The sequence below is a fragment of the Scyliorhinus torazame genome, chromosome 3, assembly GCF_047496885.1.
Source record: "Scyliorhinus torazame isolate Kashiwa2021f chromosome 3, sScyTor2.1, whole genome shotgun sequence".
NCBI classification, from domain to species: Eukaryota; Metazoa; Chordata; class Chondrichthyes; order Carcharhiniformes; family Scyliorhinidae; genus Scyliorhinus; species Scyliorhinus torazame.
In genome coordinates this window covers 131,029,836-131,044,577 of record NC_092709.1, presented here as the reverse complement: position 1 = coordinate 131,044,577, position 14,742 = coordinate 131,029,836, and the positions used below count along the sequence as shown (strand labels likewise).

The 14,742-nt window shown below is 44.8% G+C and overlaps 1 protein-coding gene across 2 annotated transcripts in view; it reads left to right on the top strand.

The window, feature by feature from the left end:
- Positions 1–6,970: 6,970 nt before the first annotated feature.
- Positions 6,971–14,742, top strand: part of cnot6l (CCR4-NOT transcription complex, subunit 6-like) — a 187,502-nt gene continuing 179,730 nt past the window's right edge. The window contains exon 1 of one of the 2 annotated variants that reach the window (XM_072496208.1): positions 6,971–7,289. The gene's annotated coding sequence lies outside the window, so the exon portion shown is untranslated. Of the gene's footprint in view, positions 7,301–14,742 lie in introns of both variants that reach the window. The other variant, XM_072496209.1, reaches the window with a different exon arrangement.

The following is a 14,742-nucleotide window of genomic DNA, read 5'->3' as shown; positions in this document are numbered from 1 at the left end:
AGTGATTTGGCCTCCACAGCCTTCTGCGGCAAAGAGTTCCACAGATTCATCACCCTCTGGCTGAAGAAATTCCTCCTCATCTCTGTTTTAAAGGATCGTCCCTTTAGTTTGAGATGGTGTCCTCTGGTTCTAGCTTTTCCGTCAAGTGGAAACAACCTCTCCACGTCCATATCATAGGACTCCAATTTAGATAGTTCTTTACTCGACCTATCAGTATTTCTTTTGCATTTTCTTCTGGTGTTGCATCTTGTTGCGTATGGTTGCATTTGTTGCTTTGTTTCTTCTGGTCTAAGCATCATTGGTCTGCTATTTATCTTTGTGTGCTCAAGATCAGTCCCCTTTGGCTTATCCGATTTCTCTGTGAGCTTTTTAATATCAGTTCCCTTTGGCTTATCTGATTTATCTTTGAGCTTTTCAAAGTTTCTTTTGTCCTCTTCGGATCCATTCTTTTTGTTTTTCACTTTCCCGGACTGACGTTTCTGCCTTGCTTCCAGTGTTCTCCCAGTGAAATCAGTGTCAGGCTTCTCTGGTTTTCTTTTGAAAGCTTCTGCTGTTTTTCCATTGAAACCTCACATTGGTTTTCTTTTGAAACTGCTTTCTAGTTTTCCTTTAAAAACTCTTGCAGGTCTTCTTTTGAAACTGTTTGCTGGTTTCCCTTTGAAAATTCTCTTGTGCTTGTCGACTTCCGACATGAAAATTGTGTATTGTTTCACTCTCTCGAAGGCATCCGTATCTTTGCGTTTCATCATCCACTCAGTGGAATCTTCTTTTTCTGTTCCCTGTCTGTGGAAGTCTATTCAGTTGATCGGATTTATCGTCTGGAGCCTGTGCTAACTTTGCATCTGTGGTGCCTTACGTGCCAGTTGTATACAGTCTGCGCTATCTATTCGCTGCACTAGCTGTAATTTCTTGCCCGCTTCAGCACCTAATAAAGACATTTTATTTGTTTGTACAATTGGATTGGATTGGATTTGTTTATTGTCACTTGTACTGAGGTACAGTGAAAAGTATTTTTCTGCGAGCAGCTCAACAGATCACTAAAAACATGAAAAGAAAAGGAAATAAAAGAAAATACATAATAGGGTGACACAAGGTACACAATGTAACTACATAAACACCGGCATCGGATGAAGCATGCAGGGGTGTAGTGTTAATGATGTCAGTCCATAAGAGTGTCGTTTTGGAGTCTAGTAACAGCGGGGAAGAATCTGTTTTTGAGTCTGTTCGTGCATGTTCTCAGACTTCTGTATCTCCTGCCTGATGGAAGAAGCTGGAAGAGTGAGTAAGTCGGGTGGGTGGGATCTTTGACTATGCTGCCCACTTTCCCCAGGCAGCGGGAAGTGTAGATGGAGTCAAGGGATGGGAGGCAGGTCCATGTGATGGACTGGGCTGTGTTCATGACTCTCTGAAGTTTCAGCCGTCCTGGGCCGACCAGTTGCCATACCAGGCTGTGATGCAGCCAGATAGGATGTTTTCTGTGGTGCATCTGTAAAAGTTGGTAAGAGTTAGTGTGGACATTCCGAATTTCCTTAGTTTCATGAGGAAGTATAGGCGCTGTTGTGCTTTCTTGGTGGTAGTGTCGACGTGGGTAGACCAGAACAAATTTTTGGAGATGTGCACCCCTAGGAATTTGAAACTGCTAACCATCTCCACCTCGGCCCCGTTGATGCTGACAGGGGTGCGTACAGTACTTTGCTTCCTGAAGTCAATGGCCAGCTCTTTAGTTTTGCTGGCATTGAGGGAGAGATTGTTGTCCCTGCACCACTCCACCAGGTTCTCTATCTCCCTCCTCCTGTATTCTGACTCGTCGTTATTCGAGATCTGGTACACTATGGTCGTATCGTCAGCAAACTTGGAGATGGAGTTTTAACCAAATTTTGCCACACAGTCGTGTGTGTAGAGGGAATAGAGTAGGGGGCTAAGTAAGCAGCCTGGCGGGGCCCCAGTATTGAGGACTATTGTGGAGGAGGTGTTGTTGATTATTCTTACTTATTGTGGTCTGTGGGTCAGAAAGTCGAGGATCCAGTTGCAGAGTGAGGAGCCAAGTACTAGGTTTTGGAGCTTTGATATGAGCTTGGCTGGGATTATGGTGTTGAAGGCGGAGCTGTAGTCAATAAATAGGAGTCTGATGTAGGAGTCCTTGTTGTCGAGATGCTCTCGGGATGAGTGTAGGGCCAGGGAAATGGCGTCTGCTATGGACCGGTTGCGGCGGTATGCGAATTGCAGTGGATCAAGGCGCTCTGGGAGTATGGAGGTGATGCGCTTCATGATCAACCTCTCGAAGCACTTCATTATGACTGAAGTCAGGGCCACTGGACAGTAGTCATTGAGGCACATTGCCTGGTTCTTCTTTGGTACCGGTATGATGGTGGTCTTCTTGAAGCAGGTGGGGACCTCGGAGTGGAGTAGGGACAGGTTAAAGATGTCCGCGAACACTTCTGCCAGCTGGTCTGCACAGGCTCTGAGTGCATGACCAGGGATCCTGTCCGAGCCCGTCGCCTTCCGAGGGTTCACTTTCAGGAAGGCCAATCTGACTTTGGAAGCTGTGATGGTTGGTATGGGCGATTTATGGGCTGCTGGGGCACTCGACAGCGGATTGTTGGTTTCCTACTCGAACCGGGCATAGAATGCATTGAGTTCATCGGCGAGGGGTGCATTGCTGCCGGAGATACTTCTCGGATTCGCTTTGTAGCCTGTATACAAACAAAGAACAAAGAACAAAGAAATGTACAGCACAGGAACAGGCCCTTCGGCCCTCCAAGCCCGTGCCGACCATGCTGCCCGACTAAACTACAATCTTCTACACTTCCTGGGTCCGTATCCCTCTATTCCCATCCTATTCATGTATTTGTCAAGATGCCCCTTAAATGTCACTATCGTCCCTGCTTCCACCACCTCCTCCGGTAGCGAGTTCCAGGCACCCACTACCCTCTGTATAAAAAAACTTGCTTCGTACATCTACTCTAAACCTTGCCCCTCGCACCTTAAATCTATGCCCCCTAGTAATTGACCCCTCTACCCTGGGGAAAAGCCTCTGACTATCCACTCTGTCTATGCCCCTCATAATTTTGTAGACCTCTATCAGGTCGCCCCTCAACCTCCGTCGTTCCAGTGTGAACAAACTGAGTTTATTCAACTGCTCCTCAAAACTGTATGTTGTTTAGTCCTTGCCACAACCGCCGAGAGTCTGTCTGTGATTCTAGCTTGGTTTGATATTCTCTCTTGGCACCTCAGATGGCTTTGCGGAGGTCGTACCTGGATTTCTTGTGTAGGTCAGTATTGTCTGACTTGAACGCCTCAGACCTGTTCTTCAGTAGGGAGTCAATCTCGCGATTGAGCAATGGTTTCCGGTTGGGGAACAAACGTACTGCTTTCTTTGGCACGCAGTCGTCCACACATTTGCTGATGAAATCTGTGACAGTGGTGGCATACTCATTTAAGTTGGTCGCTGAGTTCTTTAATATAGACCAGTCCACTGTCTCTCAGCAGTCATGTAGGAGCTCTTCTGTTTCCTCGGACCAGCATTGCACGACCTTCTTAGCTGGATTCTCCCATTTGAGTTTCTGCTTGTACGCCGGGAGAAGGAGCACCGTCTTATGGTCTGCTTTCCCAAAGTGCTGTCGAGGGATGGAACGGTAGGCGCCCTTGCAAACTTGATGAAAAATCTTCGTCGCTTAACTTCGATCTGCAGTTTGCAGGTTCTGCAGGTTGCTATTTGTTGTCCATTGTAGTCTTTTAAAATGTAGTTGCTGTCTTCTATTCTTGGTTTAACTTTAAGTTTTTTTACATCGTCTTGATTTATTGGATTCGCTCTAACGCCAGTATCCAGTTTCACATCAATTAGAGTTTTGTTGATTATTATCAGAATTGTCCAATCATCCATATTTTTGATTATTGAGATTTCTTTCAAAGTTTTCTCCATTTTCAATTCTTCATTGGTGTGGACTACACCCACACAAATGTATCATCTACTCTTATAATCATATGTTCATCAATATATTGCTTGTTTTCAGTTAATCTATCTGTCACTGATGTATTTTTTATCTTCTGTATTTTATGGATTTCACTCACCTTTGTTGCTTGTTGCATCTTATTGGAAATGTATTGTTGCGCAAAATGGTTCTTCTTGCCACATATTTTCCCATATGCAAGATATTTTTGTGGAAGTTGAGTCTTTCCACATCTCCTTCAACATTTTTTCTAAAATGGCCGCTTGGACCATGTTTTTGGTTGAACTGCGGCACAGCATTAATGTCATTGCTGAAAGCTGCTGTTTTCACGCTATTTTCATGGAGATGAATCTCTGTTATTCTTTTTAATGCTACTTCGCTTGCTTTTGCATATTTTAATCACATCAGTGAGCTTTAATTCGGATTCTCTTAACAGGCACCCACATAGTTTATCGCTCTGGAGACCTTACGCGATCTGGTCTCTGACTAAAAAATCATGTAGCTCTGCGAAATTGCAAGTCTGCGCTTTTAACTTCAGATCCATGACGAAGCTATCTATTGTTTCACCCGTTTTCTGTACACGCATTCGTAAAACATACCTTTTGAAGGTCTCGGTAGTCTGAGGGTTACAATGACGATCAAATTGATCTGGATTGGCCATGATAAATTGCCCTTAGTGTCCAAAATTGCCCTTAGTGTTGGGTGGAGGTGTTGACTTTGGGTAGGGTGCTCTTTCCAAGTGCCGGTGCAGACTCAATGGGTCGAATGGCCTCCTTCTGCACTGTAAATTCAATGATAATCTATGATTAATCTAGGACAAAAGTTCGGCACAACATCGTGGGCCGAAGGGCCTGCTCTGTGCTGTTTTTTTCTATGTTCTATTACCTTCTTATAATTCTTTTTGTCCTCCTCTGTGTCAAATTGAAAAGAGTTAAACAATTCAATTGTCTGGGGACCCGCAAGGGTTAAAAAAAGTGCAATTCTTCTCTCGTTCGAGGCATCTTGTAAGCCAAGAGCCTGTACATACTGCGTGAACTACTGTTTAAAAACGTGCTAGTTCGCATCTATGTTATCCGATGTGCGCAGGTAATGTGGAGTCTTCAAGCCTTCCATCTTTTATCTACCACGAGGTACACTATTTTCTTCACAGTCGGTCTTTGGATTTTTTGATTTTCGCATATTTTCTTTCTTTTATGTTTTCTGTTGAATTGCGAGATCTAAATACTCCTTTCTTTCTGCCACCCTACTGCCACCATGTGATGTTCTTTGGTTGTTTAAATGAATATTTTAAGGTTTAGTGTTGCGACAAAGAACATGTAGATTTTGAACTAAATCAAAGCTAATTTATTTACACTGCACTATAAATTGTGAATTCTTAGGTATGCTGAAAAAGCTAAGTATTAGATTAAACAATTACAATACACAGAGCTACTGAAAAACACGACTGTCTCCAACCCACTCTACTAACTCACTCTCAAAGATCACGTAGACCACCATGTGGCGCATGAGATGTGCTCTTACTACATCTAGTGGCTGGATGCTGCATTTACACACTATTCCACATGATCATTCATATATACAAAGACAATATACTAGATATCATTACAGTGGTGTTAACTAGAGAATCATCACACCTCAGGCGAAGGACAAGGTCGAGAAGGTGGGCCTTCATGAATAACCTCAGCCAGTCTGGGAATTGAACTAATGCTGCTGGCTTTGCTCTGCATCATAAACCACCTGTCCAGTTGAGCTAAACTAGCCCCTCCCTGCACCTGGAGGTACATCAATGTGCACAAATTGTTGAAGGTGGGATAGCAGATTGAGAAACTGGTTCAGCAAACGAGATCCTGGACTTTCTGAATAGAGTTTGGAGTACAAAAGCAAGGAAGTTATGACAAATCTCTATAAAACACTGGTTTGACCTTGACTGGAATAGTGTGTCCATTTCTGGACACGACACTGAAGACTTTTGGAAGGTTTTCTTTATTCTTTCATGGGATGGGTGTCACTGGTAAGGCCACCACTCGTTGCACATCCTAATTATCCTTTTCACAGAGTAGTTAAGAATCAACCACTTTGCCATGGGTCTGGAGTTCTATAAATAATCAACCATCGTCATTATGGTCACCATTATTGAGACCAGTTTTATATTCCAGATTTGTTGGAGCCTAGGCATCTGGATTACTCGTGACATTACCACTACACCACCATCTCCCTAGGTGCAGGAAAGTTAACCAGTGTGATTCAAGGGGTGTGCGATTTCAGTTAGGTGGGTAGATTGGAGAAGCTGGTGTTCTTCTTGAAGAAAAAGTTGAGAGGAGATTTGATAAAGCTGTTTAAAATGATGAAATCATAGAAACACAGAAAATGTATGACAAAGAAGGAGGCTATTCAGACGATCATGTCTGTACTGAGGAGCTACCCAGCTTAATCCCACCTTCCTGCAAGAGGTCCAGAACCTTGCAGGACACTTCTCTTCAAGTAAACATTCAAATATGTTTTAAATGTGTGAGAGTTGCTGTCTCTACAACCATTTCAGGCAATGAGTTCCAGGTCCCTCCTCCGTCTGGGTGAAAAATATTTCCTCATCTCCTTCCAATCCTACAACTAATTACTTTAAATTGGTGCCCCTGGTGAAGTCTACTGAATCCAGTGTTATCCCAGAAAGCAGTGGATGCTGGGTCATTGAACTTATTCAAGGTTGAGTTGGATAGATTTTTAATTGGTGATTTTTAATAACCAGGGTGACAGCGTGGGGCAGACAGGATGATAGAGTTGAGACCACAGATCAGTCAAGATCTTATCATAGTGGCGGAGGAGGTTCAAAAGGTCAAGTGGCCTACCGTTGCCTCTGAGAACTAGAACAGGCTTGATGGGCTGATTGGCCTCCTGTGCTGTAATCATTTTATGATTGACTATTCATACTGTGCATTGAATATACTATGTGCAGGATATGCAGCATATGCATAGCGCCCCCTGTATACATTTTGCATGGAGTGTATAAATTGTTTACATTAGGCGTCTATATGACGTAATATGTAGGCTATGGTACATGGAGTGCGATTGGTATAGTTTGCATGTTGTTTATACTGTGTACATGGTATATGTTTATATTGCCCACACAGTATAATCACACCTCGTGCTGTGTATATAGTGCACACCCTGTGCTGTGCACCAGTTCCTGGGAAAGGGGCTTGCTTGGCGGCAGCGCCATGACAGCAGGGATGCAGTGAGTCGGCTCCGGCAGGGATCGGCACTCGGATCGCTGGCTGGCGGGTGTTTCTCGGTCTCTCCCGCGCCGTGGCTCCGGGGAGATGTGAGCGCCGCTCGGGGCTGGAGGTGAGTCTGAGGTGCGGGGCCTGGGGGTGGTGGTGGGGGAAGGGTCCCGGGCGGCTGGGTTACCGGGAACCTGGGCGCCGTGCCCGCGGCCTGCTTGGTAGTTGAGGCGATGCTGAAGCCGGTGGGAGGCAACTACGGCGCGGGATGGTGGAGTTTAAATGTCGCCAAGAGCGGCGGAGGAGTGATGTCGGCGGCCTGGGCCCGCGGACCCGGGGCTTGGAGTCCGGCTCTGCTGCCCCCTTGGCTGCTGGTGTGTGGCCAGAGGGCGTGTGAGCCCCGGTTGCGGCCTTCACTGCTCCCCGGGAGGATACAGAGACCGGGCTGTTGTGTTTTGGAAATGTTTCCTCTGGGGGGAGAAGTTCAGACACTTGCCTTTTATTTACAAAATATCTACTATCCCAGTCAAAACCTTTGCCGAGGGGGTTATTTGCAGGTATTCGCTTTTAAAGGCTGGAAGGTAAATTCATGGTTTATTTGATAGGGACAAAAACTTTATTTTTGAGCAGGAAGTTTTGGAGTTTGATTGTGCTGTGGACCCACTTGGTGGTGAGTTTGTTATTCTGTTGGGTGAGATCTTGTTGCTTCCTCTGTGTTTTGGGAAGAAATCCGTGCAGAACAGAAATGAGTGGATATGACACTTATACATTTATACAGAAACTGCCAGTGTATTTTGCTAGCTTTTTGATATCCATGACTTCGATAATTTTCTGTAATGCAATCAATTTTAATTGCCTCATGTATTGCAACCTCATCAGCCTGACTTAAAAATTCCACTGACATTTATTTCACATGTATGGTTTTGGAAAAGTACTGTTGGAAAATTGAAACCGCTATATACGAAATTGGATTGTATTTTGAACATTGAATAAAAAATACTTGTAACTTAGTCAAAGTCATTATGGCACAGGAAGTCATTTGGCCTATTGAGTCTATTCTGATTTTTTTTTTTTTGTAGAGCAATCCAGTTAGTCCTGTTTCTTTGCTCTATTCCTGTGGTTTTGAAAATGTTATTTGCCATCTTAATTTATTTCTGAAACTAATCATTTTCTTCACTTCCACCACCCTCATAGGCATGGTGTTCCATGTGGTTACCACTGGCGGTGTAAAGAAAAATAATGCTTTCTCCCTTCTCCCTTTCTCCCTTCCCCTGCCCTACATCTCTCGCTCCCAAACGTTAAATAAATGTGTCACCTTGTACAATCAGCTTATGGGAGCAGCTATTTTTGCTGACCGTATCCAAATTTGTTGTAATTGTGTATATCGCTATTACATCCCCTCCGTTCCCTTGCTCCAAGGAACACCACCCTAGCTGCTTCAATCTAAACTTGTAGCTAAAATCTTTCATCCCTGGAACCGTTGGTAAACCTCCTTTCACCCTGTCAAGGATCCTCTCATTGTACCGAAAGTCTGGTGACCGGAACTATACAGCATGCTCTAGTTGTGGCCTAATGAGAGCTTTTATGGAGGTTCAACATAACTTCCTGGCTTTGTATTTAATATTTCTGCTGTATTTATGAACCTCAAGATCCCATGTACTTTTCTAAGTACTCTCTTAAAATGTCCTGTCAAAGATTTATGCCCAAAAACCCACAGACCTCTGTTCTTGCACGTTCTTTGGAACTGTGCCATTTAAGAGCATGAGAAATTGGAGCAGGTTTAGACTATTTGGGCCCCTGAGCCTGCTCTGCAAATTAGTACGATCATGGTTGATCTGATTGTGGCCTCAACTTTCCTTCCTGCCTCCCATAACCTTTGGAGATCACAATTCTATCTAACTCCGCGCAAGATATTCAGTGATCCAGCCTCCACTGCTCTGGAGTAGAGAATGTCAACGATTAACCACCCTTGGAGCGAAGAAGTTCCTCCTCTGGAATTTGGCATGTCCACGTTGGCTCTTACCAACTTTTTACAGGTGTACCATAGAAAGCATCCGGCTGCATCACAACCTGGTATGGCAACTGCTCGACCCAAGACAGTAAGAAACTACAGAGTCGTGAACACTGCCCAGTTCATCACGTGAACCCGCCTCCCATTCATAGACTGTCTACACTTCCCGCTGTCTCGGGAAAGCGGGCAGCATAATCAAAGACTCCTCCCACCCGGCTTACTCTTCCAACTTCTTCCATCGGGCAGGAGATACGAAAGACTGAGAACCTGCACTAACGGATTCAAAAACAGCTTCTTCCCTGCTGTTACCAGACTCTTAAACGACCTTCTTATGGACTGATCTGAACTCTTGCATCTTCTCTACCGAGTAGTAGTACACTCCTGTATGCTTCACCTGATGCCTTTGTCTATGTATTTACATTGTGTATTTTATATTTTCCCTATTATATACTTTTTATGGAATGATCTGTCTGAGCTGCACGCAGAACAGGACTTTTCACTGCACCTCGGTACAAGTGATGATAAACAAATCCAATCCAATACCACCTTAAATCCCATGCACGTTCTCCTCGTGTCTGCGTGGGTTTCCTCCTGGGTGCTCCAGTTTTCTGCCTCAGTCCAAAGTTGTGCAGGTTAGGTGGATTGGCCATGATACATTTCCCTTGGTGTTCAAAAAAGGTGAGGTGGGGTTACAGGGATAGGGTGGAGGGATGGGCTTCAGTAGGATACTCTTTCCAAGGGCCGGTGCAGACTTGATGGGCCGAATGGCTTCCTGTACTGTGAATTAATAATCGCTTATTGTCACAAGTAGGCTTCAATGAAGTTACTGTGAAAAGCACCTATACTCCACATTCCGGCGTCTGTTTGGGGAGGCCGGTACAGGAATTGAACCCGTGCTGCTGCCTTCTGCATTACAAGCCAGCTGTTTAACCCACTGTGCTAAACCAATTCCATGAAATGGGAGACCCATTTTTTTTCTCCCCCGCCTATAAAGGAAATGCCACCGCCATGAAGGATAACATTTTCTCTGTATTTTCCTTGACAAGCCCCCTCAAAATCTTGTGTTTTAATAAGATCATGTCTCATTCTTCAAGACTCCAATGAGTCTCGGCCCAACCAGCTCAACTTCTCTGAAGACCACCTGTTCACCCCAGAAATCAATCTCGTGTACCTCCTTTCAACTTTCACCAATGCAAGTATATCTCTCCTTAAATAAGTAGACCATAACTACTCTAGGTGTGGTTGCACTAAACCCTGCACAGTTGGAGCAGGACTTCCAGGCTTTGATACTCCATCCCCCTTTCAATAAAGGTACTTGTCTTCCTAATTACTCGCTGTACCTGCTTGCTTGCTAACTTGTAAATCATGTGTAAAGACACCAGATCCCAATTGTACTTCAGCATTTTGTAATCTCTCTCTATTTAAATGTTCTTTGCTGTTCTCTCCACCAGTGCTTGCCTGACATTTTCCGCCATTGTAGTCTGTTTGTGTTGTTACATTTTATACCTAAATCTTTTATCTCCTGTTTCTGCTGTGGCATCTCTTCTGTTCTTGGTTTGTATTTCAGAGTGAAATCGTAACTCTGAAGTCTCAAGAATAATCTCTGTAGTCTTGCTGCTATTTTACACAGGCTCCTCTTGCAGCTCAACTCCAGTGGACAGTGATCACTCTCCACTATGAACTTCCTCCCATAGACCTCTGTATGGAATTTCTCACATACATGCACTACTGCCAAAAGCTCTCTTTCTATGTTGGCATATCTGCTCTCAGCTGATATTAGAGCTTTGGATGCAAATTCTATCATTCTTCTCCCAGTCCTTTCTTTTATATAGAAGCATCTCCTTACAGACTTGTCTCCTTGCATACAACTTTAAATTTGTTGAAATTCCTCTCTGATGACTGATTGATTGTTTTTCATCAGCTCTCGTAGGTTTGCTGTGTGTTCTGATATGTGAGATATGAAATAACACGTACTGGATCAAGCCAAGGAAACCTCTCAGCTCTTATCTCTTGGAGTGTCAATCTCTGAGATGGCTGTGACAGGACTCTGCATGATTCTTGTCCGCTGTTTACACCATTCCACAAACTGCTATTCTGTCATCTTCGCAATGCATTTGTCTGCTTTATCCCAGCTATCCTGGTTCTCACCATGGTTTTAAGTAGATGGTGGTCATGATCTTTATCACCTACGCAAAGAGCTGATGACTGTTCTTTACACCTTTGGTATGTCTCATCTACGTTTAGCTGAAACACATTCTGGCTCACTTTACCTTCAAAAGGTAGATGTAGGAATCTTTACACCAAGGAAAGGACACATTGAATGTTGTCAACAGCAAAGATTCCTTATCGACTACATGTTCCAGTAGCCACGTCTGGCATCTAGCGTGCTGAAATCTTTTGCCCCTGCTAGCACTAGTGTGATCTCTCCCAGTGTTGGAATGGTGGAGCGATTCTTTATTGCTTGAAAGAATTTTGGGATCCAGGTAAATTCTTTGCTCACCATTTTACCCCATGTGCTGTCTCAGTGACTCTGGTGATTACCTTCATTTCCCCCATCTCTTGGAGCACCAATTCAAGCTTTGCTTTTAGTTCTATTGGTACTTCATGTGGGGGGATGAATCACTGGTGTCAGTGCTGGGTCAATAGTGCTGTGATACCCAAATGTCAACAAACTCACCTGATTCCTGCCTCGGGCCTTGACATTCACATTGGTAGATCCGATGATTTGACTTTGGCTGGTGCTGAAATTTTCAGAACTGTTGTCCTGGGTTTTCTTTTGTGCTCCTTGCTCATCTCCCAGCGATTCCTTCCTCTTGCCCACAAAGGGTGAAGCTAACCTTTTATTTTTTTTTAAGTTTAGAGTACCCAATTCATTTTTTTCCCCCCCATTATGGGCAATTTAGTGTGGCTAATCCACCTAGCCTGCACATGTTTGGGTTGTGGGGGTGAAACCCACGTAGACACTGGGAGAATGTGCAAACTCCGTACAGACCGTGATCAGGGTGAAGCTAACCTGTTCTCTTTGCTAGCGCCGTTTTAGGAAGATACAGAATGTCAGTTTGAATTTTTGTTTTGACCTTCTGAAATGCTTCTATAACATCATCAGCCTCCCACTTGAATCATGGATTGGAACTGTACGTTCATTGCTGTGATGGTGGACATTTTGGTCACTGTTTTCCCCTCTCCTGTAATATTCTGGGTTGATTTTTTTTTCTCCAATCTGATTCTGCATTAAATTCATTTTAAATGTATCTGTTTTTACTCCATGTCTTCAGGTGCACTCTTGCATTTGTACGCTCTGTCACATTCTGGTTATCATTGCTCAGATTGCTTACACAAAAGAGTGGTGAGCCTGTGGAATTCATTACCACAGGAAGTAGTTGATGCTAAAACTTTGAATATATTCAAGAGACGGCTGGATATAGCACTTGGGGAGAATGGGATCAAAGGCTATGGGGAGAAAGCAGGATTAGGCTATTGAGTTGGATGACCATCCATGATAGTGATGAATGGCGGAGCAGGCTCGAAGGGCCAAAAGGCCTCCTCCTGCTCCTACCTTCTATGTATCTATGTTCCTTTTCAACTTTCAAAAAATTTCCCTGACATAACTAAATCCATGCAGCCCTGGATATTCGATTCACCAAGACAATGGGGTCTGGCCCGCGATTGGGGCCCACCAATCGGCGGGCCTGCCTCTTTCTCTCTTCTTCCCCCCCCCCCCCCCCCCCCCCCCCCCCCCCCCCCAAAAACAACCCCAACCCGGGCCTACTTTGCTGTGCGGCCAGCCCCTGAACCCCCACGCCATGTTGCGTAGGGGCCGGCGTGCTGAAGAAGTCCCACGCGCATGTGTGGGTTGGCGCGGCGGCCATTTGTCGCTGTGAAGGGAGGCTGGAGCGGCGTGAACTGCTCCAGCGCTGTGCTGGCCCCCTGCGGGGGACAGAATCGGTCGTCACCGCACCCGTTTCGCGCCATCGTGAAACGGGACGGCGTTCACGACGGCGCAAACGCTTAGTCTCCATTTTGGAGATTCGCCCCCCCCCCCCCCCCCCCCCCCCCCCCCCTAGTGCCAGTGCCCCATGAATCGAAACTCCTTTCTCCCGCACCAATCTTTAAGCTGCACATTCAACTCCCTGATCTTAATTGCCTGATGCCAATTTGCTTGTGGTTCAGGTAGTAATCCAGAGATTGTTACGTTTGTGGTTCTGGCTTTTTAATTTACTCCCTAGATGTCCGTACACCTACAGAAGAACTTCCTCCTTTGTTCCACCTATGTCGTTGGTACCCATGTGGATCCTTCTTCCACTGGAATTCCCTTTCCAGCACTGCGGGGAATGCTTTAACTATGGCAATGGGCAGGCAACACGGCCTTTGAAGCTTGCAGAGTTGGCTGCAGCCTAGTTTATATTGTGTCTCCCTATAACTTCTGCCAACTGCATTTCTCTGTGCAGATATCCCCCGTTTGGAGCACATTCTGTTAGCTCAGTTTTCATTTTAGCGTGTTTTGTCAATTCGAGAACTGAGTTGAATAGCATGTGCTAAATGCTGAATCTGTTCTTTAAACACTTCTGCTGTTTTGCTTCACTTCTTAATTTCTTCTTGACAGCACTTCTGAGCTTTTGCTCAGGAGCCGATTTGTGAGGCATGTGCGACTGGGCTGGGAGGGCCAGTTAGTGGGTAGCGGTAGGCAGTACATAAATACAAGTAGTAGTGATAGCAAGAATTAAGAGGATATTTAGGCCAGTTGGTTTCAAGGCAACTAGTAGATTTTTAAGATTTAAAAAAATAAGAGGTCAGGAGCGTTACGTTTTCTTATGGTAAAGTGATTCTCATTTGCATGCCAATCACATTTGCAATGGGAGGGGTAGCTGTATTTGATTCTTGTTGCAGTCCACTGATACAATTCTCACTGCCACACTTTGAAGTTTGATATTGTTGGCAAGTTTAAATAGTATTCCACTATCTAAGTCATAATTGCTGTGGTTCTCTACACTAATGTTTCCAGCAAACATCTTCGCCTGGCAAAATAAATTGAAAGATCTTAAAGTGCGTTTTTTTTTTAATATAGTGGGTCATGGTGTGTCTTGAGTCCAAGTTTTTGTGGTAACATGCACTTATGTTTTGGAGCTGAAAATGAAAATCGCTTATTGTCACAAGTAGGCTTCAAATGAAGTTACTGTGAAAAGCCCCTAGTCGCCGCATTCTGGCACCTGTTCGGGGAGACTGGTACGGGAATTGAACCCACGCTGCTGGCCTGCCCTGGTCTGCTTTAAAAGTCACCTGTTTAGCCCTGTGCTAAACCACCCCCTAGCTGTGTCTAGTAATGGTAGAGACTTCAACCTTGTTTCGATTCTGTGGCTGACCAGGAATATTTCTTGCTCTTACCATCCGCTATTGGTGTGTGTTGGAAGGACTTGCTTGGCTGCGTTGTGAATACACCTTTCTTGCCATCAATTCCTGGGTGGGACTCGCCCCAGCAGCTTCTGACTTGAGGCAGGGCACCAGGGACCCAGGTTTGAATCCCGGCTTAGGTCTCAGTCTGTGCGTAATCTGCATGTTCTCCCTGTGT